This window comes from Humulus lupulus, chromosome 3 (assembly GCF_963169125.1).
Source record: "Humulus lupulus chromosome 3, drHumLupu1.1, whole genome shotgun sequence".
Classification (NCBI taxonomy): domain Eukaryota; kingdom Viridiplantae; phylum Streptophyta; class Magnoliopsida; order Rosales; family Cannabaceae; genus Humulus; species Humulus lupulus.
In genome coordinates, this window is record NC_084795.1 from 213,105,636 (window position 1) to 213,117,187 (window position 11,552).

Here is an 11,552-nt window from a genome sequence, read left to right on the forward strand (position 1 = left end):
CCATCGACATAATTTCGTTAATATCACCTCGAAGGATCCACGGCCCCTGGATAGAATCGGCAAGACGACATAGAAGTTCCCAAGTATGAAAACGTTCTCCAGCTACTGGGTTCCCATACATTCCTGTAAAATGGAAACCCCCCTCCTCTTCTTTATGGATCATAGTATCAATGTGGGATTTTGAAAAACTTCGTATACTAACCTTCAGGGTGGAATTCCACATCAGCAACAAACCTCCACTTAGCCCGGTTCTATCCACTGTAAAGAAATTGTCAAAGGCACATCTGAGGGTAACAATTTCTGCTTGATTCCGGGCTAGCTTGCTTTCCATGATGAACACGATATCCGGTTTTAGATGAACACAATGGGATTTTAGAATGTTGAATGTACAAGGGTTCCCCAACCCTTGCACATTCCAGCAGAAGAGTTTCATTGTGTACGGCGGCCTTGATCCATAAGGCTTGCCGAATCATCCTTAGTGATAGGAGCCGAGGAATCCTCTGAGATAGGAAACCTCTCCCCCGATGTTGCCTTTCCTCCTTCTATCATCAATCGTATCCCTTCTCCATTTACCGCCAGCTTCTCAATTGAGTTGGTGACTCCGATCCGTGTGGATTTGATGCGAGCCTCTTCCTTGATCGACCTCTTTTTCATTCCTTTTCGTTGATTCTGACCAGAATGGAGACTTAAGCTTCCAACAGCGAACGTCCCAGGGACCAGCAGATGGGGAGACGGGGGGGTGAAGTCGAGCCCGTCGATCTTCTTCGCCTCCACCTCTTGTTTTTTGCAATTTCGCCCCAGCCTCTCAGCACTCCCATCATTCTCGCCTCTTCTTTTTCTGCTGTTTTCCGAAATCTCGTAACGCTCCTTGGTTGTAGTCTGGCCATAGCATTCTTTTCTGTTGACTCTTTTCCAACCTTTCTTTTGACTTTTCTCCTTATCCATCTCAAATTGAGGCACATGCTCTCTTCTCTTCTCACATGGCACTCTCTGGCCTTGTGTCGGACCATCCGATTCACTTACCCGAGTCCAAGGAGGCCTCAGGCCCAACCCAATCGATGTTTCCTTATTGACTTCCTGATCAAGATAGGCTGACCCCATAGACACTGTCTAAATCGCCACCTGTCCCTCCTGCTGTCTTGTTAGCCGAACTCCACTATGGCCTCCTGTAACAGGCACTTGTCCCTTGGAGAGATCTTTCATAGTTTCAATGTCCAATTTCCCGCCTTTGTTATTTTCTTTCCAGTGGTCCAAAGCAGAAACCACCGTCTGGGGCTGGGTTTTCTTTCCCCAAAGAACGTTGTGGCGCTCCATGCATGACGGTCCCACTCACTTTCCCATCAGCTTTCTCCACCCCTTGGTCTTCCCCTTCTTGCATTGCTCCTCCGGCCGCCATTAGTTCCGTCCTCCTTTCTCCAACGACTAGTTTTTATTCCTTCATGTTACTGAAGCAGTTCTTCCGATCATCATCTGTGTTTAGCCAGCTACCGTATAGGGCCACCATATCTCCATTTAGGTCTAGCACCGTGACTTGCTCCCTATCGCATGATCTTTTATGATGGCCCCATCGACCAATGGTGAAACAGAGGAGGGGAAGGTAATCGAACTTAAATTGCACCCAGTGTTTCCCTCCTTCCACTGGTAGATATCTCCCAACAAAGGCTTCCTTGTTGATGTGGTATTTAATCTTCACTCTCACCTCCTACTTCATCATGATGACCCAGGGATCATCCCATTTTATATCTAACACAGTCCCAGCCATACCTCCCAGCTTGCTTATATTATTTTTTGTTAAGGCCTTCGGATGAATGCCTGTCATTCTAACCCAGCACTCAAAGTGCTCCAGACGAGCCTCTTTCCAAATGCCAGAGGCTAGCCATGATTCAACAATCAAGATGCCTCCTTTAAAGGACCAGGGGGATCTACTAATGACCCTCTTCTGTAGTCGTTCCTCCTCAAAAGTGAAACCCACGATCGAGCTCCCTTCCCCCTGTTCCAGTATTTTCACATTCCATCCCACCTTTGTCTCCCAAATTCTTCCGAAGATAGTTCTTAAGAAGCTTTCCTTGCATTTTCTCCGTGCTATCACTCTCCCCACCACTGACATATTACCCATGAGATCCCCAGGATCAATAGTCTCCCAGTCCTCCTCATTATCCTCGACCGACAGTGATACTGTTTTATTGAGGATATCTTCCAAATCCACCTGTGAACCCTCGTGCGACTCCATCCGAACAGAGAACCAGCTAAAACCTCAGTAAGACCAAAGAAACTGAAAGGTCACAGAAGGACCACCTAGAGAGACAAGTCACGTAGGACCAAAATATATATATATATATTATATGATACTTTTAAAAAAATGGTCGTGTCGATTTTTTGATGTATAAACAAAGCAGATACATCTTTTCTTTTAAAACTATTTGTATATATTTAAAGGGTGCCTAGACAAACAAGTAGTAATATTGAAATTTAGTTGCCGAATCTGCTAACAATAATAACCAACTTGGGCTTCATCCACTAATACCATTGGCCAGTTGTGCTTGAATGTAAAAATTAATAAACGAGCCAGGTTCACACTTGTGCAGGCTACAGCTAATACCAAATAACAATACACAAACAACAATTAATTTGTTCATATATACGACTCAATTAAATTTATCAATTAATGATTTAAAATATATATGTAAATTAATTAAGTATTCAGAGATCAGATCACATTAAAAAAATGATATTCATTATGTAAAGACTTTTATATATAGTAAATTTAATGTCCACCTCCTTTATGTGATTACTCACTCCAAGTTTATCTCGCAATTTTTACTCTTCGTTAATTAATATTAATAACAAAGAGAAACAAACACATGTATATTAATATATTAAATACATATTTGTTTAGTTTTATTAATAGAATTTATTAATTATTTTTATTTAATTTATATCATTATCATATAAATTTAAAATAAATAAACAATATTACATATAAAAGAAAGAATTTATTAAATAAAAAATTAAACCAAAACATTGTTTATAATTTTTTTCTTAAAATATATATATATATTATATGATAACATTTTTAAACATAAATAATAATTTTTTTAATAAAAATTAATATTATATATTATAATTATAATGATATTTTATAATATTTAAATTTATATTAATATAAGTATTAAATATAACTCTTCTATTAAATATTATTACAATAATAATATTTTATAATATTGAATTTATATTAATATAATTAGTAAAAAATTAAGATTATATATTATAATAATAATAATTTATAACATTTAAATTTGAATTTATATCAATATAATTAATAAATATCTATATTTATTTAGTTTTAAATGTATATTCTGCTAAATATTTAGAATGTTCCGTTAAAATTAACAAAACAAACCGTTAAAACAAAAAATTTCTATTATTTAGACATTTTTTATATAGAAGGGATTTTAGCATTGCCATACATAAAATTTTAATTATATTCATAGACTTAATGTCATAAAGCATAATGTCAAAATATGTATTTTTTAAATTTTATTTTTTAATAATATTTGATATATAATTAACGGTCACTATAACATGCAATATACATTGCTCACTAATCCATATATAAATATACAAATAAACTAAATTCCAACATATATTTTCTATACTATATAATATATAATGAAAGTTTTTAATAATTATGTTTCCATAGTAATTTATATTTCAAATTAATAAGAGAAGATATTTTTTTTCTTAAAATACATATATTTTTTATTTTATTTTAATTTTTTATTGTTCTTATTTTGTTTTTCAAAAATACGATTTTGAAAGTTTCATAATTACAAAAATATGGTTTTAGAAAAAAAAAAAACTTGAAAATAACTCACTCCATCAATCCAAAACAAATTAAAAATAAATAAAACAGAAAACAATGTATATATATATATATATGTGAGAACAAATAAAATCAACCAAAAGAAAAACCTAAAAATAACTTGAAAAAAAAAACGGTAAAAATGTAAAAATTTTCTTAAAATTGTAAAATTGATAGAAAAAAAATGTTTGACCATAAAAATGTAATGCTTTTAGCAAAATTCAGTATTTTCTGTAAAAATCTCAAAAGAAAATTATATTATATAATTATCATAATTAATTAGTTTTTTTTTACGTATACTATCAAACTGTTCTCACTTATTGAATAAAAATTTAAAGAATAATTAAAATTTATCTAGTTAATTATGGATAAATATTGATCTATATATATATCTTCTATATAAAATGTGTGTTTTAACGGTTTTTTATTTTTTTCTGTTAACTTTAACAGAATAATTTTATATTTAATTCAATATTCTTATAAATAAATAAACATTACTTAAACATAGATAAATAAATAATTAAACAAATTAAAATAACATATTTTATAGATATTTTACAATATTATTTAAAAATAATAAAATCATACGTTTTATAACTTAAATAAAATTTAATTAAACTTAAACTTCACTTATTAGAATAATATTATATTAAACATATAATATATATAATCTACTATCTACTAGCAACAAACTTCTTTTTGAAAAAAAAAATCTAGCAAATAACTAGAATATAAAATCCATCTATAATATTAAGGGATATTTGCGATGAAAGTACCTAAATTATTGTGTTTGTAGCACTTAAGTACCTAAGTTATTTTTTTGGCGGCGAAAATATCTTTCGTCCATGTTTTGGTGCAGTTTAGTGCTTATGTTTGTTTCGTCATTAAATCCACCACCATGGCGTAAAATTTACTTATAACATGGATATTTTCACTGCAAATATATCTTAAATTGGGTATTTTCGCCACAAATATCCCTTTAATTGGGTACTTTCGCTGCAAATATCCATTTAACTCGGTAGTTTCGCCTACATGTCACAATTAAAATTAACGGTGAGAATTGACGATTGTACTAAACTACACCAAAACATAGAGGGAAGGAACTTTCACCGCTAAAAAATAACTATTGTACTTAAGTGCTACAAACGCAATAAATTAAATACTTTCATCACAAATATCCCTAATATTAATATTATATTAAACATATAATATATAATCTCATGTTGTCACTGCCAAATTCCAAAACTAGAGCAAATAAACTTAAACAAAAATTAATTAATTAAAATATAATATTTTAAAGATATTTTTTGATAATTTAAATAATTAAATTATATTTATTTAAAAATAATAAAGTCAACCCAATACTACAAGCTGCATAAATCACTCAATTTTCTCTAATATATAAAACACAAAAACAAGAAATACTCACCAATCGAAATACCCTATTCTACATAAACATATATAAATATGTATATAAAAATAAAAATGAAGCAAAAAGGTACTTGGATCTTGGCCTCAACATTGTCGATAGTGTCGCTACTCTCGACCTCGAGAGTGATTGTCTTACCAGTGAGGGTCTTAACAAATATATGCATCTTTCTTCTTCGACTACTACTACTACGTCTTCTTCTTCTTCTTCTGGTTTCAAGGGTATAAAAATTTAGTGGTACCAAGTGTGTGGATGCATCATTTTTTTTATCGTATTAATTTGTTTGATAGTTTTTTTTTATCAAGTGATTGGATTTTTTTTTTCTTCATCAAATTCACCAAAGGATATTGCAAGATACATTAGAAGCTAAAAATGGTTGATGCATGTATACTACTCTACACTATGACTTTTTATATTCATATTTTATTCTATTATTAATTTCTTTTTAAATATTATTTAATTTAAATATATTTCATTGTTACACCCTGATTTCGAGAATGGGAATTTTAATCTCGAAATCCAGGTTCGTAAGCTGAAAGCTCGAGACTAGCATAGTTGTCATGTGATCGGAAAGTAAGAGACAGTCTTGCTGAGCAGTTTAAGTGATAACGTTGGGGTTGGTGAGCTGGGTAACTGCGTAGTCTTGGAGGTGTTTCAAGGTTATGAGTTAGGCTCGCAAGTCGCAGTGGCAATGGTTCAAAACTTGTATAAATTTCTTGATTTATTTCTTACCCTCAGGCAAGACGATTCGAGCTCGAGTATTGTAATCTCGAAGAGGATGGTCTCGTTAACATCACTTGTTGAGAACATAGGTGAACCAAGGTGACGAGCTTGTCATAGGTAAACGGTCGTGAAGGTGTGTGAATCTAGCGTCCAAGCTTGCAAGTTGTGTGTTAACATGTTTATTGTTGTAAAATTCCTATGTTTAAGGGATCTGATGTAATTTGTTATTAAATCCCAAATATCATGGGATATTACCGCATGCATTTAATGGCATTATTTTAATTGATTTTGTAGAATAACTCCTCGAAATCTATGGGAAGAGATTTGGTAAACAACTCTATAAATAGAGTGGGACGATTCATTTGTAGGAGACGAAAAAATGAATATTGGAAAAACTTTATACAATTGCTTCCAGAAAGCTATCAGAGAATTGCTTTGAAGTTAATAACATAGACTCGTGGACTAGGCAGATTTTAAGTGCTGAACCACGTAAAAAATCGTGTCTATATTATTTGTTTCCTCTAGTATATTTAGATTAATTGCTCTTCTTTTCTAATTTGACGAAAAATGGCGTCAACGGTTTGGTACTTTCATTGAGAGCTATTAAACAAGACGTGAGCCTGTTTAGTCAGAAAGCCTCTCGAATCATCAATGGCCGCTGCGAGTAACCCTAGTACGGGTGAACAACCAATGCCCAATACCTAAGGAGCAGATTCCTCATGCTGAAGATTACCCACGACGACCTGGAAAGAAGCCCATGATGGATCCGGATCCTGAAGAAATGAGTGATTCATCCAACTCTCGAGGGTCGCCTGCCCCCAGGCCTGACGAGGATATGTATTATAATCCTGAAAGATATGTTCCAATTATGGAACTTGAAAATTGCCAATTGCACAAACAATTGGCAGAAGCAACAAAGCACAACGAAGAGTTAGCCAAACATGCTGCTGGCACCCAGGCACCTCCTCGAAGTCCTAGGGGACGTCCTTGTGGGAGCACGGTCGCCAGGAGGGCGGAGCAGGTGCTGCCACCAGCATCCCAGCTAGTTCAGCCAAGGCCCTGGAGGAGTAACCGAGCTGAGGGTACTTCCAACCCAAATGCAGAAGCACAAAAAGGAACGGGAAATAACCTAGCCCCCTCAGTGGCTCGGAACCCGAATCCTAATGTTGTGCAAAACAACTCGGAGCTTGACCAGGAAAATTCAGGACCATCTAGGCCCGGCAATGGGAGACAGCCACCGTCTCCCATAAGACAACCACCATCGCGAATAAGGCATCCCTCGCCAGTCCAGGAGGTTCCACGACCTGCACATCGAGATGGAAATCGATGGGCTAGGGATGGATAGGGGAATGAAAGAGAAGCTACTCGAGATCGCAGGGCTCCTCAGCCTACGGGAAGCCAAATGTCGAGATCATAGACTGCTGGGACAAGGAGGCTAGCAGGGGACCCACCTCGTAATCACCGAGCTATGAGTTATGTAAGTGATAGCTCAGATTACACTCGATCTGTGAGCATTTACATCACAAAACTGAGACATACGGGGAATCGAGGGAATCACCCTGATCTGCGGGAACACTTAAACCACAATCAGGGTCGAGACAATCCCTCGAACCTAGATCTGCAAGACCATCTGAATGGCCGCAAACAGCCAACGTATAACCCCTTACCAAGACAGGGAGCTGGAGTTTTTATTAACAATAACCAGCCCCCTCAGGTCCAGGCTATACCTCCAATGGATTTAGTCCAAGAAAGGATTGAACAATTAAAGAGGGCATTCATGCTCTTACAGAACGAGTGTGGCATGGACAAGGCTGAAGAATCTGATGAAGAGATTGAGCCTTTTGCCCCACATATCTCCAACACCCCGTTCCCTCAGGGATTCGGGATACCTCATGTCCTGCCATTTGACAAAAACTCAGATTCCTATAGCAATCTGAGCAACTTCAACACCATTATGCGAGCCAACAATATTAGTTACGAGCTCAGGTGTTTGCTGTTCCCAGCCACACTTACAGGACAAGCAAAAAACTGGTTTGAGAAGTTCAAAAGGCATTTGTTCACGTCTTGGGATCAATTGTCTAGGGACTTTAAAAACAATTTAAGGCTATGGTTGGCATCAGGCCCGAGGCCTCAGGCTTAACCAACGTCCGACAACAACAAAACGAGTCACTAAAAAGTTACCTCATGAGGTTTAACTTAGAAGTAGCCCGAGCTCGAGATGTCGACGATAGTGGTCACCTGATGGCGGTTAGAGCAGGCACAATGCCTGGAAGTCCCCTCTGGGAAGACTTACAAAGGAAACCTGTCAGGTCTTTCACTGAGTTCAATCGAAGGGCCCAGAGGTTTGTCAGTGTAGAAGAGGCGAGGTCAGAACTGAACATGACCTCTCAGCCTGTGACTACAACGAAAAACATGAACTCTGCCTTGACCTTGGCAGACCCCTTAACTTCGAAACCCCCTGGGGATAACCCTCCTAAAATGAAGAAAAACAAAGGGAATAACCCTGAGGCAGATGGAGGGAAGAAGAAGAAATGGGACAGATTTTTCTCCGTATACAAGGTGTATACCAAGCTCAACGAGTATCGGGATAATATCTACCTAGCTAATGAAAACCAGGTCTCATTCAGATGACCTGACCCCATGAGGAACCAAAAAGCAAAGAGAGATTCATATAAATACTATAGATTTCACCGAGATATCAGACATATAACCGATGAGTGTCGACAGTTGAAAGATGAGATCGAAGGTTTGATCTCGAGGGGTTATTTTGGACAGTACATCAGAAACCAAAATCCCAATCAAGCTTTCGCAAGCCAAAGGGCAGCAGCTGCACCACCTGCCCAAAACAATAACTCTCGAGCTCGGGAGGATGAGTGACCCCCTCCGATTGATGGAGAAGATGTAATAACCATCTCGGGAGGACCTCATATCGCAGGATCAAGCAGGAATGCCCAAAAGAGACATGTAAACAAGCTCAAGATAGGCGATGGTTCTCCGTACAAACCCGAACCATGAGCTCCGAAACAACCAAGGGTTGAGACTCAACCCATAACCTTTATTGAAGAGGACGCATCACACGTCCAGTTTCCCCATAAAGACCCCCTAGTCATAACCCTCCAACTCACGAACAAGAGGGTACGCCGAGTTCTGATTGATAACAGGAGCTCGATGAGTATCCTCTATAAAGCCACTCTAGAAAAGATGGGACTCGCACTTCGCGATCTAAAAGCATGTGCAGCCACACTATATGGTTTTTTTAGGAGAAGGGATTGCCTGTATAGGATCCATTGAACTCCCCGTGACCTTGGGAGACTATCCAGTCTTTGTAACCAAGATGATGGAGTTTGTCATGGTGGACCTCCCATTAGCCTACAATGTACTGCTCGGGAGACCCGCCCTAGTTGGGCTGGGAGAAATGTCATCTGTTAGGCACCTGGCCATAAAGTTCTTGACTTCTAGTGGCATCGGGATGCTAAAAGGGGACCAGCTAGCGGGGAGGGAATGTTATAGCATCTCCATTCAGGGAAAGAAGCAAACAAGTGCACAGGCACTTGTAATTATTCAGAACAAGGATGGGACAGTCTTTGAGATAGATGAAGAGATTGACCCCAGAATAGAAGAAAGGGCTGATCTAGAACCTCTAGAAGAGCTCGAGGAAGTCAAGCTCGAAGAAACAGACCCCACAAAGATGGTAAAGGTTGGTAAGAATCTTTTTGAAAAATAAAAATAGCAATTAATCTGCTTCTTAAAAGAAAACTAGGATGTATTCGCTTGGTCACACTCGGACATGGTGGGAATTAGTCCAAATGTCATGAGTCATGCACTTAACATCGACAAAAGCTTCCCCCCAAAGGAGCAAAAGCGAAGACTCCTAGACGACGATAGAAAGAAGGCCCTCAAGGAAGAAGCTGACAGGTTAAAGGCAAATCGATTCATACGAGACGCCTTCTATCCTAATTGGATTGCCAATCCAGTGTTGGTTCCAAAGCCCAACGACACATCGCGAACCTGCATCAACTACTCCGACCTTAATAAGGCATGCCCTAAATATTGTTTCCCCCTTCCAAGGATTGATTAGCTCGTAGATGCCACTGTAGGTCATGGCATCATGTCGTTCATGGATGCTTATTCTGGATATAACTAGATCGCCATGCACACGCCGGAGCAAGAGCATATGAGCTTTGTAACTGATAAAGGGCTATACTGCTATAGTGTCATGCCTTTCAGACTCAAAAACGCTGGAGCAACGTACCAAAGACTGGTAAACATAATGTTCACCGAGCAGATAGGTAATAAAATGGAAGTTTATGTTGATGACATGCTAGTCAAGTCAAAACATAACAATAACCATGTGGATGGTCTCGTGGAATGCTTCACCATATTACAGAAATATAACATGAAACTCAACCCACAGAAATGCTCTTTCGGAGTATCTTCAGGAAAGTTTCGGGGGTTCATAGTGAATGTGTGAGGAATAGAGGTTAATCCTGACAAGATCAAGGCATTGATTGATATGTCCTCACCTCGAAAGCATAAGGATATCTAGAGTTAACTGGATGAATAGTGGCACTAATTAGGTTTGTTTCAAAATCTACAGACCGTTGTATTCCTTTTTTCAACCTTTTGAGAGGGGGCAAATAGTTTGAGTGGCCAGAGGAATGCGAGCTTGCACTCCAGGACCTAAAGAAACATCTCGCCGAACCACTGATCTTGTCGAAGCCTATCACAGGAGAGGTTTTGTACTTTTACCTTGCTACCACTGAGCAAGCCATTAGTGTCGTGCTCGTCCGAGAAGACAAGAAGGTACAAAAACTTGTTTACTATGTCAGCAAAAGGTTACTGGGGGCAGAATCTAGATACCCTGTAATGGAAAAACTGGCTCTCATCTTGATCCACTCATCTCGAAAGCTCCGGCCTTATTTCCAAGCACACCCTATTCATGTGTTAACTGACCAACCACTACGACAAGTTCTATCTAAACCAAAATCCTCTGGAAGATTATTAAAGTGGGCTATTGAACTCGAACAATTTGAGATCACATATCACCAGAGAACGACCATAAAGAGACAGGCCCTGGTGGATTTCATTGTAGAATGTACTAGAGTGTCTAACGACGAAGTTGTAACCCTAGCCCATGAGTTGTGGAAACTATATGTTGACGGACCCTCCAACGAAAATGGATCGGGGGTAGGTATCATACTGATCACTCCAGCGGGAAGTCAATTTCATTCCGCTTTAAGGTTCAACTTCAAAGCATCAAATAACGAAGCTGAATACGAAGCATTATTGACAGGACTTCGAATAGCCAAGGAACTCACAGTAAAGGCTATACACTTCTATAGTGATTCACAATTAGTGGTCAACCAAATTTTAGGGGAATATCAGGCTCATGGCATAAAGATGGCTGCGTATTTAGAGAAATCCAAGGTTGCGCTCAGATAGTTTGAGTTCTATGCTATAGAGCAAGTTCCCCGAGAACAAAATTCAAACGCGGATGCATTGGCCAGGCTCGCTACGACTAGCGAGGCCGATACACTG